This window comes from Lactuca sativa, chromosome 5 (assembly GCF_002870075.4).
Source record: "Lactuca sativa cultivar Salinas chromosome 5, Lsat_Salinas_v11, whole genome shotgun sequence".
Lineage (NCBI taxonomy): Eukaryota > Viridiplantae > Streptophyta > Magnoliopsida > Asterales > Asteraceae > Lactuca > Lactuca sativa.
The window spans coordinates 191,645,166-191,670,248 of NC_056627.2; the positions used below are offsets into that span (position 1 = coordinate 191,645,166).

The 25,083-nt window shown below is 37.1% G+C and overlaps 1 non-coding gene across 1 annotated transcript; it reads left to right on the forward strand.

Annotated features, from left to right (window-relative positions):
• Positions 1 to 24,976: 24,976 nt before the first annotated feature.
• LOC111900466 (small nucleolar RNA R71) lies at positions 24,977 to 25,083 on the forward strand. Its single transcript, XR_002853225.1, has one exon. It is a non-coding gene; the product is annotated as a small nucleolar RNA R71 (small nucleolar RNA).

Sequence of the window (25,083 nt, forward strand, 5' to 3'; positions counted from 1 at the left end):
TCTGAGCAATCATTTTCGTTTTTTCATGGATGATCTCAGGACCAGTAAGTATAGAATCTAAAACATGCTTTCTAGATAATTGAGTATCTCCAACTTCTGTCGAACATATTGGAGAACGGCATCTACGTCTATACAAGGCCTTGAATGGAGCAGCCTTTATGCTAGAGTGATAACTATTTTTTTATGAAAACTCCACTAGCGGTAAGTAAGTATCTCATGCATTATCGAAGTCTATCTCACAAGGGAGGAGCATGTCTTCTAGAGTTTATATTGTCCTTTCACTTTGTCCATCCGTTTGAGGATGACATGTGATACTCATGTCTAGTTTAGTTTCTAGGGACCTCTGTAATGATTGCCAAAATATGGAAGTGAATATGCTATCTTGATCTATTATAGTAGATATTGGCATAGTATGTTGTCTGACTATTTCCTTGAGATAGGTCATGGTGAGTCTCTTAATCTTGTTAGTTACTTTGATGATTAAGAAATGGGAAGACTTGATCAAATGGTTAGCCACTACCCAAATGGTGTCACAACTACTTGATGCTTTTGGTGACTTCGTTATCAAATACATGGTTATCTGTTCCCTTACTCATTTTGGGATTGACGTTTGTTGTGGTAGACCAGATGGCTTTTGGTACTCTGCTATGAATTTAGAGCAAGTTAAGCATTTAGTAACATAAGTGGTAATCTCTGCCTTCATGTTGGGCCACCAATAGAGCTTCTTAAGATCGAGATACATCTTATCTAATCCGGGACATATCGAATATCTCAACTTATGAGCTTTACTTAAAACTAGACTTCTAACTTCACTAAACTTTGGGGTCTAAATTCGATTCATGAAATGTCATGTTCTATCTTCCTTGAGGTCGAACTGTTTGTCCATTCATCACAGGTTTTCTTCTACCATATTCTCGGGTTTGAGTGATTCCAACTGAGCATCTCGAAATTGGGAGGTGAGATTGGAGTGGATTGTTAAGGTTAAAGCCTTTACATGGAGTATATTTTCTTGTTCTTTCCTACTTAAAGTGTATGGTACAACAGTTGCTTTACCAAGATGATAACGAATTTTGTATTTGTAATCATTTAGCAATTCGACCCAACATAATTGTCTAATGTTGAGTTCCTTCTAATCGAAGATGTGTTGAAGGCTTTTATTGTCGATGAACACGACACACTTCGTTCCATATAGGTTTTGAGGAAAACACTACAACTCCCAATTCTAAGTCATGTGTAGTGTAGTTGGTCTTGTTTGGCTTAAGTTGTCTGTATGTATATGCAATGAATTTATTACTTTGCATCAATATGCATTCTAACCCTTGGTGAAAGGTGTCACAAAATACTACAAGTCTTATGTTCCCTCTAGAAGAGACAAAATTGGTGCACTACACAACAATTGTTTCAATTTCTGGAAGGCAGAATCTTGTTTGTCGCCCCAATCGAATTACATGTATTTTTGGGTTAGATTGGTGAGAGGCTTGGCTATTTTAGAGAAATTCTTGATGAATCTCCGGTAATAGCCCTCTAGACCTAGCAACTAGCATGATTTAGTTGGTGTTGTTGGTGCTTTCCAATCCTTAACCGCTTCGATCTTCACGGGATCGATATGAATCCCTTTGCTACTGACCACATGACCAAGGAAATGCACTTCATTAATCCAAAACTCAGATTTAGAGAACTTTACATAAAGTTTCTCATTCCTTAATAGTTCTATAATTATTTGTAAATGTTGGCAATGTTCTTCCTTTGGTTCATGAATATACCAGTATGTCATCGATGAACATGATCATGAATTTATCCAAAATATGGTTTACACACCTGATTCAGAAGATCCATGAATACAGATGGTGTGTTGGTCAGTGTTGGGGTGCAAAGTTCTCTATTGGATGGTGTCTTGGGATTTCCCTTATTTGATATATTTTGGGTTGAGCTTACCTATACGTACTTGTATATTATACTTCATAGGTAGAGAGGAGAGCTCCCATTTTATGTAACATGGGAGATTTAGTTAAGTAAGAGAAAGTACTCACATTACCCACTTTGTAAAATCTTACCAGACTAATTAAGCTAAAAAAATTTATTTACAACTTGCATTCTTTGATGATTGTTTGATTCACATTGATTCATCTTAATTCTATATTTGTCATTTTTAATGGGATCCTACTTGTGGTTGTTGGAAATATTTTGATGTGATTGTCACTTGAAATAAGTTGAGTATTGATTTAAATTTTCTAACAAACATTATCAGAATGTTTCAGGTTGGAAATATCTTGAAGATTCAACAAGTGTTTGAAGAATCAAATGTTGGAACACTTTGTGTTCACTTGGAGCACTTGCAGCTTACATGGAGCACTTGAAGAAAGCTAGTTGGATCATCATGATCTCAGATGACACATCTAGATCATATATGGAGCATCAAGACACTGATGGATCATTTGGAATATTGATGGCTCATCAGAAACATTGTTGACTCATATACAACTCTTTGGCTCAACAAGAGTTGATTGCTCAACAAGAATACTTTGTGGCTCAACTCAAGTCAATGGATAAACATGATCACATTGATAGCTCAACAAGACTGCACATGGAACATCATGTACAATGAAGGCACGACCAAATGCTGAAAGGAACATGAATTTCATCCATGGTATATCATGAACATGTGGCGGCACATCTTCAAGTTCAAGACACAGTCTAACATTCAAGAAACTACTCAACATGATCAACAACACTTCTGGAAGTTGATGACATCTAAAAAGACAATTGAGCAACATGATGCTCATGTTGTGCATCAATTTTTCAAAGTTGATCAAGAAGGTTCAAGAATTGTGAGACTCATAACTTGGATGGAACCCTAACGAAATACTAACGAAATTGGAATATTCCATCCATTCTCCTTTAAGTAGGGAAAAGGTGTCAACAGATGACTAAGTCATGATGACGTGTCAACACATGATTGGTCAAGCCATGTCATGGGCTTTTCCAGAGCCTATAAATAGGGCCCTTGGGATCCATTATAAAGTTGCTCTTCCTTGCTCATTTCATATCATTCTGCATAATTGTTGTTTAGATTAGTATTCAGAGAGTCATTTGAGTGTTTTAGCTTGTCTATCATTCAAACACTTGTAACTAAATCTTGATGAATATGAGACACTTTTGAATCATTGATATTGAACATATAAAAAACGTTTTTATCATTAACTTTGTGATTCACAACTCTTTATTTTCCACATTACTTGCCACTTGACGATTCTGAAACCCTGTTTTAGTATTTTCAACACTTTGACTACTCTAGTCTAGGTTTACTGAATTTTTCTCATTTCTTCAGTTGGTATCAAAGCTCGATTGATCGACTTTGAGATTTATAAAACTTTTCACAAATTTTTTTGAAGTTTCAAACTAGTATCACCTGTTCTCAATGGCAAGTGTGAATAAAAACCAAAATGTTCTCTATTCAGTTTCAGTTGCAAACAGTCTTGGAGTAGGAAATCGTGCACATATCCTTGTGCCTAGTGAATACACATCTTGGGCAGATCGCATCAAGTACTACCTGGAAGGTCATGACTCTGAAATCTGGACCTTCATCTCCACTGGGAAACATACTCCAGAATTCTTGAAGGATATCAGAGTTCCTGAAGCCGTTGTCTCTCTTGAAACCTCCAAAGTTATCTCTAGATCTGTTTCCTTTGCTACTCAACTTCATGACAGGAAAATCAAGAAGTTTGAGGCAAAGGAAATGCAAGAACTGTTATCTGGAATTTCTCATGATATCTATGAGCAACTTCTCGATGAAAACAAGAGTTCACCCTTCAATGTCTGGAATGCACTCAAGAAACATTTTGAGGGAACTGATAAGATTCTTACAAATAGGAAGAAAGCTACATTGACAGACATGGACAACTTCAAGATGTTACCCCATGAAACTCTCTTTGATGTATATTCCAGGTACACCTAGGGATGAGCATATGGACCGGGGAACCAGTCGGAACCGGTACCGGAACCAGAACCGAAACCCTATGGAACCGGTTGGGTTGGGACCAAGACGTTATTTTTGTGGATTTTTGGAACCGGGAACCGGTAGGAACCGAAACCGATATAACCGGAACCGGTAGAACCGGCAAAAACCAGAACCGTATGATGCTATTATTCAAGGATCGGTTCCAACATTTGAAGACACAACAAGAACCGATAGGAACCGGGAACCGGTAGAACCGTCGGGCTGGTTCGGTTCTTGATTTTGGCCGAAGCCGGTTCCCGATTCCGGTCCGGTTCTGGCCGGTTCGGTCGTTTTGCTCATCCCTAGGTACACCATTGTTGTCAACAGGATGAAGAAACTCAAAGCAGAAAGATCGCAAGAGGATTTCAATCTAAAATTCTTGAACAATTTATCTCCAAAATGGGATACAGTGCATATGATCATACTGCAAACTGCAATCAATCTAGACATGTCTCTGCTTGATATGTATGCTGAGCTGCAACAACATGAACCAAAGGTGAACAAGCTAGCTCAAGAAACTCCTTTTGATAATCAAGGAATTTCCATGGGAAATTCAGCACCCATGTCAAATCATTCTCAAAACTTGATTTCACATCACAATCCAATCCCAAACCACTTTGCTGATCAGCTTGCCAACCAAGGATATGGAGCATATCCTTATCAAAGTTTGAGTATGGCTTAACAGTACAACCAGAATCTGTACATGTCAACTCAACAACCTCTTCAGATCGTAAATAGGTACATGGATAATCACCAAGCTTTCATTGGAACTGCAATGGAATCTCCTCAAATCAATGTGGAAAAGGAGTATGAAGATTGCTTGGCACTCCTAACCAAGTTCAATCCAAACTTCAAGAAGTTTGTGAACAAGCTAACTGGGAAATTTAGAACACAAAGTTATCAGCAACCCCAACACTATCATCAGAACTCCGGAAGCTTCCAAGGAGGAAGAAACAGTCAACAAAGCTTCAACTCTCAGAATTCAAATTCTGAAAGTTACAATTCTCAAAGGATGAACACAAGGGTTCAAGATAACAAGTTGAAGTCGCATTAAGATAATGAAGTAATCAGGTGCCACAACTGTCAAGGTGAAAATCATTTTGCCAAGGATTGCAAAATGAAAACCAAGAAGGTCAAAGATGAAGCATACTACCTTCAAAAAGCGGAGCAGATCAAGAAGCATTCAAAAGACAAATCCTTCATGGTCATGGAAACTCCAAGTGTGGAAGTCTGGGAAACAGATGATGAAGTAGATCAAGCAGAAGAAACTGAAGCCTACAAGAACTACTTCTGCTTCATCGCTAATGATGACAAAGAGCCTTCTCCTCTCCATCAACAAGTTGTTGAAAGGGTACGTTTTATGCTTTGCGATAAGCATTTAACTATTGACCCTTTTAATGATGGCATTGACCATATTTATGAAATGATCAAAGTCACCAATGCTGAATATCGTGTCAGTTACTACAAATATGAACTGACTGACACTCAGTTCAGACTTGAAGAACTAAGATGTCGTATGGCTAAGTTAGAAAATGACCTTGCAATCAAAACTGAGGCACATCTTACATTAGTTGAACAATATGAAATTGTATTGAATCAATGTGACATTATTGCAAAAGACAATCGTGACAGTTTCTACAAATATGAACTGACTAACACTCAGTTCAGACTTGAAGAACTGAGATGTCGTATGGCTAAGTTAGAAAATGACCTTGCAATCAAAACTGAGGCACATCTTACATTAGTTGAACAATATGAAATTGTATTGAATCAATGTGACATTATTGCAAAAGACAATCCTGAGATGTATGCCTAAATCAATACAAAAATCAATAGTTATAAGGCATCCAAAACCCTTCTCGAATAGAACCCACATGCTATTCTTAAGGGACCAAAACCATCATGGATCAAATATGGTCTTGGTTATGATGAAATGAACAAGGAAATCATGGGTCTCAATACTCAACCAGAGTTGTTAGCATGTGATCCAAGTCTCTTCACTGGAGACAATGAGGATCATGAAGAGGTGGTAACTTGCAGTCCCGATGTAATTGCCACTTCATCCTCAAGCATCCCATTGGAAGTTACATCATCCCATGATCTTTCGGACTCGGACACTGGTTCTGACTCACCAGTAGAAATTTCTCTTGAATGTCTCACCATGGAAAGTTTCAATTTAGAAGATGCCACTTCTGAAAAAACAAATATCCCTGACTCTAAATCTAGTGATAAAAAGCCCAAATCAAATGAGGCAATAGGATATTCCAAGACTGAACCCATTGAATTCCTCAGTGAAGAAACATTTCCATCTCTTAACGCTTCTGTCTCTAGGACAAAAAACTTAGGATGTAAATATTCTAAGAAACAACATACTGGGAAGTCTCCAGTTCCAGTCAACAAGGATGAAACCTTGAAGACTGTGAGTAATGAGAAAAATGTTGTTGAAATACTCAAGAGTCCTTTTGTTCCAATCAAAATCTCTTCACCTAGTCTTAAACAACAGGAGACAATTGTAAAGCCAACTAATGTCTCTAAAGATAAGGGAAAAGAGAAAATTAATGTCTCTAAAGAACAAGGTCCAAATGTAGTCCATCCTTCAAAACCCAAAGTGGTTAAGACTACAAATAATGATAAGGATAGGAAAACCAAGAGAATACCTAAGGCTAAGCCAAGCCAAGGGAAGACCAAACATACCAGTCGTCCCAAAACTTCAAGGACTCAAAGAACCTCTCCTTCCAATCATGGGTTCTCATATTATGGATTTCAAAACCAAACTGGAATTTACTATCAGAATAATTTTAGACCTAACAATCTTCCTGATTTGTCTGAAATAATCAGAGCAAGGCATGTTCAAACCAACCCCTTCATGTATCAGAATAGAAATTACCCTATGAATTTTATTCTTGGTCCATATTGTAGTTTTTCTTCGTCCATAGGAGGGAATCACATGTTTGGGGGAAACCCTGGGTTTCCAATGATCAATCAATTTGGGTGAAATACCCAGTTTCCCATGTTTGATCAATTTGGAACGCCTATGAACTATGGATTTCCCTCTCTAGGAATTCCTACTTAGTTCACCAACTCTCCATTCTTTTCACAAACCAAACCTCAAAAGAAGACCCCTAGGAAATCAAAAACCAAGAAAAACCCAAAGAGGTTAATGCGAAACAAGAAAAACTGTCCCAACTCCCACAAGTCCGAAGGAAGCTAATACTCAAGGACCCAAATATACATGGGTACCTAAACCTTCTCTCTAATTACAGGCTTTTTGTGTCGGGGTACCACACAACGATACATTGTACATTGACAGTGATTGCTCCAGGCACATGACCGGACACAAAGGATATCTTAGAGATTTCAAGATCACAACGCCAGGTCAATATGTTACTTTTGGAAACAACATGAAGGGAGAAGTTATGGGACACGAAAATATATGAAACTGGAACTTTACCGTTAAGTGTGTAGCATATGTAGATGGTCTTAAACATAACCTTATCAGTGTTGCACAACTGTGTGACAATGATCATGAGGTTTTGTTCACCAAAACCAAGAGTTTGATTCTGGATATCAACAAGCGCATTCTTGTTGATTCCCCATGAAATGGGAACATGTATCCTCTTGATATTGAACTAATTGAGGGAACCCCAGATATTTGTCTTCTTTCCAAAGCTGCCTCTGACATCAATTGGTTGTGACATAGAAGACTCTCCCACCTCAACTTTGGTTATATCAACAAACTCATTGGAAAGGATCTTGTGAGAGGACTACCATTGTTAAAACTTGACAATGATATACTTTGTGCTGCCTGTGAACAAGGAAAATTTTCTAAATCCCCATACAAAAGTATAACAGAACACAGTGTATTTGAACCTCTTCAGCTTATACATATTGATCTGTGTGGTCCTACTACAGTTCCTAGCTTAAGTGGTAAGAGATACATTGTTGTGATTGTGGACGACCACACGAAATTCACTTGGGTGTACTTTCTGTGAAACAAATTTGAAACCACCAATGAGCTAATTAACTTCATTCACTACATAGAAGTTAGGGTAGGAAAGCCACTTAGAAGACTGAGAAGTGACAATGGTGGCGAATTCAAGAACAACGTCTTAGATAGCGTTCTTGTATCCAAAGGCACCAAGCACAATTTTTCTGCACCCTACACTCCACAACAGAATGATGTAGTTGAACAGAAGAACTAGACACTATGTGAAGCTGCTCGATCAATGTTGATCTTCGCAAACCTACTACAATACTTCAGGGCTGAAGCCACAGCAGCCGCCTGTTTCACTCAAAACAAATCCCTAATCAACAACAAGCTTGAAGTCACTCCCTATAAAGCAATGAACAAGAGGAAGCCCAACATCAAATTCTTTCACATCTATGGTTATCTTTTCTACATCAAGAATAATACGGATCAACTAGGGAAATTTGCACCCAAGGCTGATGAAGGTATCTTTCTTGGATATTGCCTTCATGCTGCAGCCTATAGAGTTCTGAACAAAAGAACTAGGGTGATAGAGGAAAGCAGTGATGTCACTCTTGATGAAAGTTATGTAAGGGTTCTGGATCCAAACCACTTTGGTCCTCAAATGGTAGTACCATTTGATAAAATGAACCAGCCATCATCTGCTAATGCTTCTGCTCCAGTCCATGCTATTGAAGTAGATTTTTATTTCCTCTTTCTAACTCAACCTTCTTCCCTTGAATCAGAAAAGCTCACAAAAATAGTTTCTCCTGATGTCTCTCAACCTAATCAATCATCAAAAGTCTCAAGTTCCACCAAAGCTCCGGTTGAGGGGAACCATCTTCTGAACCTTCTACCCCAACCTCACATCATCATTTTGGACAAGTCATAACACCAATCACTGCATCTTTCGAGGAGGAACCACCTTTGCATGGTTCCATTCTTAAAGGTACTTTACAATCCTCCCAACCATCCAATCCATGGTTTCAGGGGGAACCCCACTCGAATGGTTCCCGTTCCTGAAGTTCCTTCACATCCACTTCATCTGTTGAATTCAAGCATGCAACAGTTGAGGGGGAACCACCTATTTCAGGTAGTTTTGGACTTTTCCAAGATGATATTTTTGAAGGAAAATTCACTTCTGACTACCCTTCTCGTCCAAGAGAACAATATGAGGTAGTTTGTACTCCTCAAATCCATAAGGAAGCTCGCCTTACAAAATGGACAAAGGATCATTCAGTCAATCAAATCATAGGCGATCTAGATTCTGGAGTAGTGACTCGTTCAACAACCAAGAATGAATGTCTATAGGCAAGCTTTCTATCCATGATAGAGGCTAAAGGAATCAAAGAGGCTCTACAAGATGCATATTGGGTAAAAGCAACGCAAGAAGATTTAGCTGAATTTGAACGCAAAAACGTGTGGGACATAGTGCAAACACCAAAAGGAGTATCAGTTGTTGGTTCATGTTGGGTCTACAGGAACAAAAGTAATGAAGATGGAGTCATCATCAGGAACAAAGCCAGACTGGTTGTCAAAGGCTACTCGCAACAAGAAGGCATAGACTATGATGAAACCTTTGCACCTGTTGCAAGGATAGAAGCCATTAGGATTTTCTAGGCATTTGCTGCACACAAGAATTTTAAGGTCTACCAAATGGACGTGGAGTGTGCATTCTTGAACGGAGAAATAGATAGAGATGTCTATGTTCAACAACCCCTTGGATTTGAAGACCCAAAGTTCCCTAACCATTGCTATAAGCTTCAAAAGGCTATCTATGGATTGAAGCAAGTCCCAAGAGAATGGTATGGAACATTATCTAAGTTCTTAGAAGACTCCAAGTTTCATAGTTCTTCTATTGATCCCACCCTCTTTAGGAAAATCCACAACAACCTTCGGATCGTCATGCAGATCTACATCGACGACATCACATTCGGTTCAACCAGCGAGGAACTTAGTGATGAGTTTGTTGAGTTGATGAAAAGAAAATTTAGAATGAGTATGATGGGTGAGCTCAACTACTTCCTAGGTCTACAAGTTCGGCAATCTCCTAAGGGAATCTTCTTTGGTCAAGAGAAGTACATCAAAAATCTGTTGAAGAGATTCTCCATGGAGAACGCATCAATTGCAAAGACACCAATGTCTACTTCCTATAAGCTTGATTCAGACCTTGATGGAAAATCTATAGATTAGAAGCACTATAGAGGAATGATTGGCTCATTACTGTACCTTACAGCTAGTCGACCAGACATCATGTTTTCAACATGTCTGTGTGTACGCTTTCAAGGCAATCCAAAGGAATCACACCTCATAGCAGTCAAAAGAATTTTTAAATATCTGAAAGGAATTGCCTCTCTGGGTCTATTCTATCCTGCTAAAGGCAACTTCTATCTCCAAGCCTTTACTAATTCAGATTATGGAGGATGCAAGCTTGATAGAAAGAGCACTTCTGGTAGCTGTCAATTCTTAGGAGGCAGATTGGTTAGCTGGACCTTAAAGAAGCAAACATGTGTTTCAACCTCTATTGTTAAAGCTGAATACGTTGTTGCTGCTAGCTGTTGTTCTCAAGTGCTCTGGATGCAAACACAAATGAGAGATTATGGATTCAAAATGCAACAGATCCCAATCTATTATGACTCAAATAGTGCAATTGTAATCTCTCACAATCCAATCCACCACTCAATGACCAAGCACATTGATATCAGGTATCACTTTCTTAATGATAATATTCAAAAAGGTCATACTGAGCTTCAATTTGTTCCTACAGAAGAAGAGACTACAGATGTGTTCACAAAAGCTCTGGATGAATCCAAGTTCTTACACTTTCTAGGATGACTTGGCATGCTTAATCTAGATTCTCTAGGCATTTGATTTTTTTTTCCATTTTTTTAAAAGAAAACTTCAAAAATATTTTATATTTTCTTTGCTTTTCCACAAAAAAGGATAATTTTTTTCTTTACATAAGAGAAAACTACAAAAAGATTTTATTTTCTATATTTTGTCTTTAATTTAAACAAAAGAAAATACTAAAAAGATTTTATCTTTATTTTTGTTAGAAAAATGCAAGTTGTCATCACAACAATGCAAATGAAGAAGGTTAGTTGCTCCACGCTTTAATGATTTTTCAAAATACTAAATTCTGTGGTTCTTCAGTTTGCTTAAGTACACAACTAATATTGGTACTTCAATGACCATTAACAAGCTTCATGGTTATACTCTACTTAGAGTTATAACATACATAAAGTACTAATGTTATGTGGGATAATTTGAGGTGAACTCTAAGGTTTAGTTAAGCCAATGTTTTATAGTATATTTGTGGCTTCCTTATCCTAGTGAACTCATGAGACAAAGACGCGAACTTGTGTAGTTTGAGGGACATAAAAAGTTTTGCTTTGTGAATATATATACCCAATAAAAAGCTTCTTAGTTAAAACAAAGCGGGTCAAGTTCCAAGTTTATCTGTTTAATTTCTGCATTTTGAGTCTAGTTATATATTAAATAAGTTATAGTTCAAGAGTAGAGTCAATTTGTGACCTATGAGAACTTGGCCAGTAAACCCCACGGGATATTGAAAATTTTTCCACCTGCAGTACATTAACGTGGATCGGACCAGGAAGAAGTCCGCTACATGGGTCTTCATAAAAAGTCATGGACTCCATTAGTGACCTAAGCGATTCCGAGAACTCCAATGAATCTCTTAGAAAGTCACGAACTAAAGTACAAATAGAAGTAAAGCTAAGAATTATTTTATTGTGGACTTTGTCAAAGTTAGAGTTATAAGAAAAGATTAAAAAAATTTTAAAAAAATCAATAATAATAATAATAATAATCAAAAAAATCAAAAGTGTAGTTATATTCTTAAGTCAAATATTATATATATATATATATATATATATATATATATATATATATATATATATGTATATATATATATATATATATTATTTTTCCTTCTGAAGTCATGTCACTTGGAATTTGGCGATACCTTTTGCAACGAAAGGGGTCAATAAAAAGGTATAGGTGGTAGGAATGCCAAAAATGAATGTTATTCAAAATAAGTGGGGAACGTTTATGAGGATTGTCAGCATTTAGGGCTTGGGAAGTAACTAGGCCTTAGACGCAAATATACGCATTGCGGCGAGACATAATTGGTGAGTACAAATCGGGTTATTTTGTGTGATGTTAAGGAATTCAAAACATAATAATCCACAAGGGAATTCTTTACAATGCGAAGTGAAGAATCAAACACAGAATTTAGCTGCTTGATAAATCTGTAAGTAACAACAGATAATCCTCGATGTCTCTAATTCAGTCAACTAGTGTTTCCTTAAAGTTCTTGTATTCACATGCACACACTTCATTGCATTTTACTATTTCCTTCTCAGATTCTCTATCCATATGCACACACATCACTTTCAAAGTTAGATTATTTAGTGTTTGCACTTTTATACTTTCTGTTTAACTCATGCCTTAGAATCTAGGCAAAGCAGCTAAGTTAGATAGAGAAAATCACTTACTTGATCATGGAACATCCTGAGACAAGTGGAGCATCTTCAAAAAAACCATATGTGTTTGTCTTGGTTTATGGAGCATTCCTAAATATTGTGAAGAAGGTCAAGATCAAAAGCATTAAATCACCATCTTGGAGCAACTACATGCTCTTGAACTATCTTGGACCATCCTGGACCATCTCCTCCTCTTTGGACCAACTGGATGAATGAATGAAGCATCTTCATTCATCTTGATCATCTTGAGGCATGTTGGACCATCTTCATCAACTTGATCATCTTGACCATCTTGAGGCATCTTGGATCGTCTTCATCATCTCGATCAACTGGAAGTATATTGGAAAATTTTCACGAAGTTGAAGGATCTTGATCATTTGGTCCGGCTTGGAGCATCGTCAGTCTTTTGGAGCATGTTCAAAAACGTTGGACCATGCTCAACAACATTGGAGCATGATCAAGAACATTGGCTCACGATCAACAAATTTAAGCATCTTCAACCACTTGATGCATCACGCCCATGTGGCTCATTAAGTCCACATAGAGCATAATAAATGTGTCATGCATGTTTTGAATATGCCATACATGTTTTCTAAAGAGACATACATGTTTCAAGTATGTCATGCACAAGTCAAGTATGTCATGAACATTTCCAGTAGATCTTTCCTTAGGTGCCATGCACGTCTCAAAGATATCATCCATAGGTGCACCACCTTTTCTTTCTTGCTTCTCAAGGCATCATTCTTGCGCTCGCAACTGAAGTTGAAATACTCGTATTTATACTTGAGTACCATCCAAGCCTTATGGGCCCACATGTTGGCCCATGTAAGCCCTATTTCGGCCCATTGAGAAACCCTAGAACCCTTTAACTATAAATACCTCACTTCTACTTCTCATTCTTGTTTTTTTTTCACTTTATCTTACTCTCATACTCGCTTGGATCAACAAGGCTTCGTGAGCAACAAACACATATACAACAGGAAACTTCAGTTGGTGAGCAACAAGCAGCCTTAGAACAACAACAAGCTTGGCTCAACAACAACCTAATTTTCGAAAATCACCTCTTGAGCCACAAGTCATTTGTTGTTGCAAAACCCTAATTTGGCTCAACAACCTACCTATTTTAAAAAATCCTCTCTTGAGCCACAAGTTTTTCTCAAAACCCTAGTTTGGCTCAGCAAATCCTAATTGTGATCAACAAGGATTTTGCATGTCCTCTTAAGCCATCACTAAAATCGAAATCCATCTTGAGCCATTCATGATCAACAAGAACTTCTTGTGCCCTCTTGAACCATTACTGATCAACAAGGATTTCTTGTACCCTCTTGAGCCATTAGTGATCAACAAGGACTTCTTGTGCCCTCTTGAGTCATTAGTGATCAACAAGGATTTCTTGTACCCTCTTGATCCATTACTGATCAACAAGGATTTTGTACCCCCCCCCCCCCCTCATGAGCACTCCTTATTTTCGAAATCCTTCTCGAGCCATCACCAATTTCGAAAACCTTCTTGACCCATTAGTGATCAATAAGGATTTTGTACCCCCCCCCCTCTTGAGCATCAAGTAATTTTGAAATTCCCTCTTGAGCATTACTTATTTCAAATTCCTTCTTGATCCTCAACAACCTTCTCTTGCTCATCAAGTAAGTTCAAAACCCTTCTTGAGTCAATCACTAATTTTGAAATTCTTCTTGATCCTCAACAACCCTCTCTTGATCATCACGTAATTTCAAAATTACCTCTTGTGCATCAATAATTTTGAAACCACTCTTGAGCCATTCCAAATTTCGAAATTCTCTTCTTGACCCACAAACCCTAATTGCACCTTTTCTCTCTTGAGCCACAAGTATCTTCGTGATCAACCAAAACCCTAACTCTTCTTGACCCTTCCCTTCTTGCCTTATCAACACAACTCCTCTTGATCCTCACAACCCTCTCTTGCTCAACCAATTTTTTTTCTTCGTGATCATAAGGCACATCGATGATACCTTATTGAGTTACACATTTTTTTTTCTTCTTGATCCATGTCTTCTACTTGAGCCACATTTCTCTTCTTCCGCCACATACCCTTTCTTGAGCAACACTTCAATTGTGATCTTGGCGCAACATCACTTTTTGCACAACAAACTCCTCCTGCGCCATAAGCATCTCGACACATCAAGTCATTGGCGCAACAGCAAAGTAAAAGCGACGTACATCTTGTGTCATCAGCATCAAACCATAGTACCGCCTCTCTCATTTGGCGCAAAGAGTCCTTAATTATAACAGTATTTGATCTAGGATCAACCCCTTGGCGCATCATTCTCTTCGTGATCATCACTTGAGCATCTACCATCTTGATCATCAACAACCCTCTTGATCATCAACAGGATCTTTGTGATCACCAAGTGATTTCTTGATCACTTCTTGAGCCGTCTTCCTGTGATCAACATCTTTTTGAGTTTGGAGCAATACCATCGTGCTCATCCACCTTTTTTTGTGAGCATCATTTGAATCATTAAAAAAAGGGGTGCAATAGTGATTTCCATGATGAGCATCAAGTCCAAATTTTGTTTTGCGCAACAACCCTCTTGATCCAAATAATCCTTACGCCAACCCTAATCAAAGCCAAACACTTCTTGCGCCACTTCACTATTCTTCTTGAGCCGCACATTTTTTTTCTTCTTGAGCCATAATCCTTCGCAAGTCTTTGGCGCAACAAGCCTTTGGGGCAACAACCTTTTGGCACAACAGCAGCTTTGACGCAAAGCAGCCTCCTCTTGACCATCACAATATTTTTTTTTGTGATCAACAAGGATTTCGAAATCTCTTGCTCAACCTTGGGTGAGGAAAATTTGTGTATCAAGTTTCCTTCATGAGCCATAGCCTCTTCATGACCTTCTTGATCATCAATAAGATTTCGTGATCACCTCTTGATCCACATTCAAGTTTCGATCACCTACTTGATCCACATTCATGTTTCGAAACGTTCTTGATCCACATTCAAGTTTTGATCACCTACTTGTTCAACCCCTAATCCACCCTTCCAACTTCACTTTTTGGAGCAACATCGTGTATTGGCATAACATCAATTCACAAGAAAACAACATCCTTCGCGCAACTTCCTTCTCACTCAAATAGTCTTGGCGCATCATCAACACAAATATCGCTGAGAAGAAACTTCATGCGCCAGTTTTCTTTTCTGTTTTTGTTTGGTTGCCTTAAACTCTACGTCAAATGCGCCACTTCTTTCTTTATTTATATTAGTATATTTTTGTTTGTGCACCTGCACTAGTTCGTCTCCATCCCTATGTACCATCCGCAATGGTAGGAACATACGTTTACACTCACAGCGCACCAAGCCATGCATCCTCCCCACCAACGCTGTCATCATGCCGATCACCTAATCCCAATGCACCTGGAAACTGGAAATTGACTTGTGCTCGAATCCATCTCAGCCGACTTGCTATCAACAACTCTTTGGCACATCCTATACCCTCGTATGCACTACCTCCTTCTGTCGGCCTCCCACAGGTGAGACATCTCCCTCCCGACAATATTTCTTTGGCATACTGCACATCGACACACACTTCGCTGATCTCGTCGATCTGATACAATGTGCGCCATCTCCTAAGCTGGTACGCTATCCTCTATTGGAGCATCTTGTTCCTCTCTGTGTGCACCATCATTCGTGACTACATCAGATAAGGTGCAATTATACATCGAGATCTGTTTTTGAAAGTATTCACGCAAGCTCATGAGAGCACATTCATGCATGAGCAAGTTTCCTATGATGCAACGTCTTCTCTACATATGTAGATCACAAAGTTTTTTTTTTCAAGCCTCGATCACCTCACAGGAATCTCCATTCGACTCGGTGTCACAACTCGAACACATATCTAGCCGCCTCGGACTTATTCATTGGAGAACGAATCACACGGGAAGCATTAAAATCCTAATGCATTGTGGGCTTCTCGATACCTTACCAGTCTTAAGTTGGTTACTAGTTTTTTCTGGCCAAATACAACATGTTTTTATGTAACAAAGTTTTGCGACATTTTTTTTTGTGACAGTTGAACCTTAGAGCTTTAGATTCTTTTGTGACACTTTGGATGTTGCTAAATGTATTCCATATGCATGTCATTCTCTTTATTCACACACTCTCACACACATGCATGATTTTTGTTTTTTTTTTCTTCTTTTATTTTTTTTATTATATTTTACTTTATTTTATTTTATTTTAAGAAAAACAAATTTTTATTTTCAATTTTGTTTATTACTATTTTTTATCCTTTTTTTTCTTTTTTTTATTTATTTATTTTTTTTATTGGTTATCTCTTGGAAAAGACATCAACAAACACTATCCTAATTTAAATTTCATATTTATCGGGTTTTCAGTGTTTATTTTATATTCAAGGGATATCCATAGTTTTTTTTTTGTTTTTGTTTTTTTTTTTTTTTTTGATAGGCTACAGTCTTTGAAGGTCAAGACTTAGCAACTTTGTTTTTATCATAATACATGTTGATATGATTTAGCAAAATATCAAAGGTTTTTTTTTTCGTTTGTCGAAAAAGATCAAGTCATTCACTTTTATTCAACACTTCAGTTTTTTTTTCCTTCAAACCTCTGGCCTAAATAAAACACAGCTCGAGTTTGCAAGTTATTTCTCTCTGTCACTTTATTTTCCAATCTTGACAAATTGATTTTTTGTCTAGATCATGCAAATTCGAAGATTTTTTTTCTTTTTTTTCAATTCTAGATTTTTTTTAATTGTCATATCGACAGTTAAAATTTTCTTTAACCAAAATTTTCAGGTTTGACGAACACATTTCTCGAAGTGGACGGAATAAATTCCGATTTTGATTTACTTAACCCAAGAAGTGGACGGAAAATTTAATAAAAATTAAATTTTTATTAACAGAGGTGGGTAAAAATAATGGAAGAAATTTCGGGTTGTCACAGTTGCGAAAGTGTGTATTGGATAATAACGTTGTGGTTTCCTTGGATGATATTCATGCCGATGACCGCTTGAACTATGTTGAGAGACCAGTGGCTATTCTAGAAATAAATATGAAGGTCTTACGCAACAAGAAGATACCTTTGGTAAATGTACAATGGCAACATCGAAGGGGTTCCAAGTAGACCTGGGATTCGGATGCTGAGATGCGGAAGCATTATCTTGAGTTATTCGCCACGACAGACCTCGAGGACGAAGTCTAGTTTAAGTGGGGGAGAATTGTAACATCCTGATGATAAGGTATTTCTAATTTTAACCCTATAATTTAATTGTGTTTCATTTTGGTCCCTAAAGTTCAAGGAAGTGTATAAATAAGCCCTAGTGGCATTTTCGTAAATAAGTTTAAAGAATACACCATGTGCATGCGTGTACGCTGAGCATACTAGGGCACACCCTAGTACGCTGGTCGTACTTTCCATATTTAGAAACCCTAATTTTTAGGGTTTAGCTCGTATTTAAACACCCTTATGGCTTTAATTCCCCTCACCTGATCAGCCTCCATCCCTCTTGATACATTTTGCAACCCTCGTTCACCTTGAGAATCTATTTCCAAGCCAAAGAGTGTGTGTTTTGTGCTTAAAGGAAGAAGGAAGGAAGCCAATCTCATCTTGGAGGAGTGAAGCACTTTAGATCTAGGGTATATGTATCATTTCCAAACTTTTTAAGTTATAGAGCTTTCAACTTTATCCCTCTAGCATATAGATCAATATTTGGATGTCTTTATGATGCCTTTTGGTCCCAAAATATTAGATCTTGATCATGGCATGTTCTTGACCATTAAACCTTCGTTTTAGAACCTAGGAGGGGTTTTAAGTCATAAAAGTGAAGTCCCAATGGTTGGTTTTGTCCCATGAATGTTATGGACGGTCTTACAGTATTAAGAGGTTGGGTTTGTATGGAATAAGCACTTATTGAGCATGCAAGGTCATAAAGTTGGAAATTTTATAACTCCTAATGACATTTTACCTTGAATCTACATTTGGACGTGTTAAGACGTTGTATTAAGCTCTTAATGAGAAAAAAGGGAGTTTGGTGTCACATCATGCGTACCTAGGGTACACCCAGTGTACACGGTCAATGACCCTGTTTTTGGTCAAGAGGAGGAGTATGCCTAGCGTACCTCCAGAGCTAGGCAGTTATAGCGGTCCAAAATAAAATATCGGTCAAGGGGTGATATTTTGGATATAGGTTATCGCGGTGGGATATCAGTGTGATATCGGTATCTTTATATCATGCATTATATATATATATATATATATATATATATATATATATATATATATATATATATAAACATAAAACATATATAAAAGTAATATAAAAAGTCAAAATTCAAAACTGTCAATGTTTGAAACATAATTTTACGTAAGCCATTGAATCTTCCTCTAAGTCCACATCAACCAAGGCATCCAATTATTTTATCTAGATCATCCACATCAACTCTAATATCATCACCATCATTTAAGAATTACGTACTTAACACATCAACATGATCAAACCTATAGAAACTAGCAAGTTAACACTTAAGTATGTAACAATTAACATAACAATAATGTCGGTTAATACTTAAAACATGAGTTTATGATCTAAAACTAGTAATTAAGTACTTAACATAATAGCAGGTTCAGTTAAGTTAAGTCCATAAGACTTAAGGCCATGACATAACACTAAAAAAGAGCAAGTAAAATTACTTAACCGATATCCCACCTGGAAATCGCCTGGAAATATCGGTTAAATATTGGTAAATATCACCGATATTTGCGGTCCGATATTTTGGACCGATATTTGACACAACTATTTGAAAAGTACCGATAACCGATATCCCACCTAGAAATCACCTGGAAATCGCCGATATTAACTGCTTAGCTCTAGAGTATGCTCAACGTATGCTTGCTGAGTTGACTCGACTGGGTTGACTCAGTTGATTTATGGATTTTGACTAGTTTGACCTTGAATTTGACCAGGTTTGACCTTAAGGGTATTTTTGTTATTTTGGGATTTTGATGGAGATTGGTCATTTTATTGGAATAGGTGTCAGTTAGAGAGCTAACATTCGGAGTCGGGACCTCATCAGCTTTTGTCCAGTTTGTGAGGTGAATTTTCCTTACTGTACTTGCGGATCGAAGGAACCAAGGTCGGACCTTTGGATGTGATATCCTATTATGTATGTTATCGTGTTGTTGTGATCTATTAGATCGGTATCCTGGTATATAGGATGATGCTATGTTTAGTGATTTATAGATTTATCTAACTGTCTGTAGACTATTTGTATGATTATATATTATATGTGCACATATTTAGTTGGTGGTTGAGGCTTTACTGCTTTGTGCATAAGCTAACAGGTCAGGGGCATACCAACCCGATGGTTGATTGGACACGAGGTTATTCCATCTAGAGGATGATAGGACCTATTGTAGATTGGCATTCCAACCCGATGGTTCATTGAGCCAAGGATATTTCAACCCGATGGCTGACTAGACCCATAATGTCACACCCCAAAACCAAGAACGGCGGAAACATTATGGGGCGGAGGACGTCATGTAATGTATCACAACAATGTAAAGTAGTAAAAAAGCAACAACATCATCCATTGCATTAATAGTATAATTTTAATTACAAGTGTGTTCTTTCATAGTATAAGACAACATAATGAATGTTCAAAATAAAAGACGAGTCTCGACTGCTCCGTCTTCACAAAACCTGGTAGTCATACTTGTCTATTTGTGCTCTGAGAATACAAGTTATTTTGAAAGCGAGTATCAGCAATAAAGCTGGTGAATTCATAAGTATTAATGTATCTTTGATTTGTAAAACTGTAAAGTAAAGACTTTAAACATTTGGAGAAAACTTTGTATAAGTATGAAAATGTTTGTAAGTAATCGTAAACATTTGAAAACCCTAGAAAATCCCATATTTCCTACTAGTATAAAAAGTAGTCTTCTACCAAGATCTGACTATTTTGAAAGTAAGCATCACTGTAGATGTGACGGTTTTTCCCTTGTTTAACTATTATTATACAATTTATAGTCTACCTTGTCGTTTATGTGTATGAGTCACAATATAAAGGTAATAAGAAAAATAGTTTATCTATATATGAAATATATCCTACCTCATCGTTCATGTGAATGTGTCACAAAGTAAAGGAAGGAAAATAATATAATAACTAAATAAAAGTATCCTTTTGCACTAGGATAATCACGGCGTGGAAACTCGCCGAACAGTACAACCGTAGACACCCGTCGATGCTCTTTTTCCCTATTTTAGCTAACAACTTTGGGTATGGAATGGTAAGTCCCGAAACGTTTGAAACAGATTCTATGTAATAGTATCTATTAAACGTATTAATGTAAATGTGATCATGTAAGCGTATCTATGTAAACGTATTCATGTAAGCGTATCTATGTAACGTATTATATCTATGTAAACGTACTCATGTCAGCGTATCTATGTAAACGTACTCATGTAAGCCTATCTATGTAAACATACTCATGTAAGCGTATCTATGTAAACATACTCATATAAGTGTATCTAGGTAAACGTACTCATGTAAGCGTATCTATGTAAATAACATGTAAAGTATTAGTATAGACTTATGAATGAACTGACTTTTGTGTGATTCCTTGTACTTGGAATTGTAAGTAGTATCTCCTAACTATACCTATTATAGTTACTAGTAATGTACGAGTTAAACCGGAAGTATACCTTTGCTACCCAAAGGTACTGGACTGACTGGAGGAACTTTTATGTCTATATATGTATACATGATATATAACTAATATTTAGACGACATTCGGACGAGTAACCGATGCCCTAAAGCCACATCCCAACGAGGAAAAGGAAATAAAGCGAGCTAGCCGTCATAAGTCCTTTAAATATTATATATATATATATATATATATATATATATATATATATATATATATATATATATATATATATATAACTATACATATCTAGGCATGCATTTGACAATATAAAAGCGTAAAAGAAGTTTTGTAAAACCTTTGAAAAGTTTAATACTAACAAACGATGACTTGATGTTAGTTTATAAAACGATTTGAAACTATTTTGTTTAATAAGACGGTTTAAGTATACGGAAAACCTTTGTTTGAAACACATTTGTAACATAGTTTGAAAGGAAACTTAAAGTATGTAAGACAGTTTGATAAAGAGTTTTAAACATGTAAAAACGTTTAAGAAAGTCATTTGAAGAAATATGTTTGGTAAAACAGTTAACGTATAGTAAATCCATTTACATGCTAGTTATTAATCACATGTGATTGATATAACAACTAGCATGATTCAACTTGTATTCCCCCCCCCCCCATAAAGCATTTATAAACATTTAGAAACATTTAAAAGGTTAATTAAGGGGTATGAGCTCTCCTACAGTGATTGGATCGGATGGAAGTGCCGGACAAGTGCTTGGTGTCAAATGAAGACTTAGACACACACAATGATCCTAATGACATATGAAGACATATGTATGTATATATATATATATATATATATATATATATATATATATATATATATAATTAGTGATTATAGCACTAATTAGACCTGTATAATTAGGAAAACACTTTGGTCAAAGTGTTAGGAAGCCATTGGGTTGCAACAAAGGAGTGCAAGGCCTTATAAGGGAGCTTATGGTCCATAGACCATGCTTGTTGGAGTTTATGGCCCAGGGGAGTTTACTCCTAGTCGTAAACTCTCAATTGGGTCTCCAAAACACCCTTTGGGGGTGTTTATGGTTTTGGGAGATTCTCAAACCGTAGACTCATGTTCTTGGGGGGGTTTTGGTGTTTTCAAGTGCTAATCTCATCAAGGAAAGGATTTATGCTAGTTTCCAAGGCTTAGAAGGGACTAGGGCACACTATGGCACCCATTTTAGGGTTTACGGCCCAAGAACACCTTGGACCGTAAACACCTTGTTCTTGATGTTTCTTGTGTGATTTCTTGATGTAAGGAAGTGTAACAAGGCTTAATATACTCTAGGATAGAACTACTTACATATGTGAAGATTGGGAAGAAAACTTGAAGATCCTTGGGAGAGAAGTCGGGTTTTCTCTAGCTTAAAATGGAAGAAATGAAGGAAAAATGGCTAAGTGCTATATATATACTCCATGGAGTTTACAGCTGTAAACTCCATGTTGGGCCGTAAACTCCAAACTTTTGGAGTTTTGAGACTTCTATGATGCACAATATGCCCTGGACTATACGTCCTATGTTTACCTCTTGAAAGATTAAAGCTCAGAATGCTCAAACAGACACCAAATGCGCTAAGAGGCAGCAGAAATGAGTTTGACTTTCAATGAAGTGTTTGACTGTACAGGATAGAAAATTTCAGGTTGTCACACATAATACATTGACATTCCAATGCAATGGTTGATTGGACCTGACATGCTGTTGTTGTATATGTTATATGTTTATGTGTTGGTACTTTGGGGGATCTCACTAAGCGTTGGATTAAAGTTTTGGTTTATGTTTCAGGTACTTCGGATGACTGCAAGAAGGCGAAGGAATGACTGTACACATTCTCTTGCTTATGACTCATGATTTTGGGAGACTTTGATGTTCGAAAATGTTTTGAAAACTATGTTTGATAACAATTTGTGAATTTGGGCTGGTTTTAAAAAAGCTTAAATTTGTTGTGATTTTTATGGGTGTTACATAGATCCAAGATCTTCTTCTCATTTGGATGCATTTTGAGGTAAAAAGCTCTTACCTTGATGGTCTTTAGTGTTAGATCTAGCTTATGGTGTATTTTATGCACTTTTTGAGCTTTTGAGTTATAGGTGAGCTTTAAATCTACTCCAGAAGCTATCAATGCAAGATCTTGGATCCATTTAGTCCACATGTTCATAAAAATGTCAACTTTATGGAATATTTTGGTCCATTCAAGCATTAAGACCTTTATTAAGATCTTTTTGAACTTTTGTGTCCCTTTAAGCCATGGATCAGTGTAAAGTTGCCAACTTTATGGGATCAGTTATGCTTTAGAATCAAGCTGGAGAGTTTGGCTTAAGCTCTTGCCAGGATAAGTGCTCAATGAAGTGATTTGGTGAACTGGGGAGTACGTTGGGCATACCTAGCTGGTACATTACACGAATTGGATCTTGAGGGAGTACGTTAAGCGTACGAATTGAGTACGCCTCACATAATCAGCGGATGGATTTTTGGTCTTGGCAATTTTTGGTATTAGGCCATGCTTGGTCTTTTGAGGATTGGGCCTTGTTGGTCCATTTTACTTTTGGAGTTTTGGGCAATTGGTCTAGGTTTCCAGTTAAGGGTTGAGAACCAATTATTTATTTAGCATTATTTTATTTATGTTAAGGAAGGGATTTCCGAATCGACAGTATGAGATGTTATCGGTGATATTCAGCAGCGTGAGGTGAGTTTCCTCACTGTGTTAGTGGGTTGAAGGCACCAATGCCAACCTGTGGTTTATTATGTTAGGATGTTAGATGTCTACTTGACTCTTACATGTGTTATGTGCTTGTATGCTTACCGAGCAAGGCACGATGTCGGTCGGGGCCCGATAACTGTAGTGTATTCTATTATCTTTGTGATTATCGCATGTGTTTGTGTGATTATATGCTTATATGTTTATATGCATACCAGGCGGCACCTGATGAATGGTAGATCTATATACCGAACGGGGCTCGATGTCGGACGGGGCCCGCTATATGTTTGATATGTATGATAGTGATAGGGGTGAAATAGACCTTATAACCGGTTAAAATAAACTGAATGGGATTGCAAGCACCCATATATGCTTGACTATATGTATGTATGGTATGTGGTATTTAGGGAAACTCACTAAGCTTTATGCTTACGGTTTTTATGGTTATGGTTTCAGGTACTTCTGGTTCGAAAGGGAAGGGCCCGGTTTGATTGCAGAGCATCCCCCCATGTTTCTGCATTATGATGATTTTGGGATTGTACACTAATAATTTTTTCCCTAAAAAGTACTTTTGAATATTTAGAACAAGGATAATGAATGTTTGGCTTAAAGATAATTAATGTTTTGGTTGAATTAAATGAAATTTTTACCTCATAATTTTGGGACGTTTCATCTTAAAAATCATTCTTCTCAGGCTTCTTCCAATTCTCATCGTATCTATCTCCAATATAATTGCGCGCTTGAAATCTCCGATTTCCATCCTCGTCAAGGTCACAATGCTATGTAAAATGAGGACTGCCACAACTATCACATCCAACCCGAATTGAGTGGATGGATTTATCCATCTTAGTCAACCTCCTGTCAATTGATTCTAATTTTTCCAAAATTGCTGCCATGTGTTCATTTCCTCTATCTAAATTTCCTCTTAATCTTGTAACGTCTTCTCGTGGTGTATGATATTCGCGTGAATGTTTTGAAAATTCATTGATCAACTCCTTAATAGTACCCGGTTCTTTATTTTTCATTGGTCCTTGAAAGTCAAGGTGTTTTCTTGTTGTAACATTCACCCCATCGTATAAAATAGCCGCTTCTTGTTGCACATTTAGATCATATTGGGGGTAATTCCTAAGCATGCCTTTATACCTCTCCCGTGATTCAAACAAGGACTCATCATCGTATTGTTAGAAATTTGCTATCCTCTTCTTGATCTT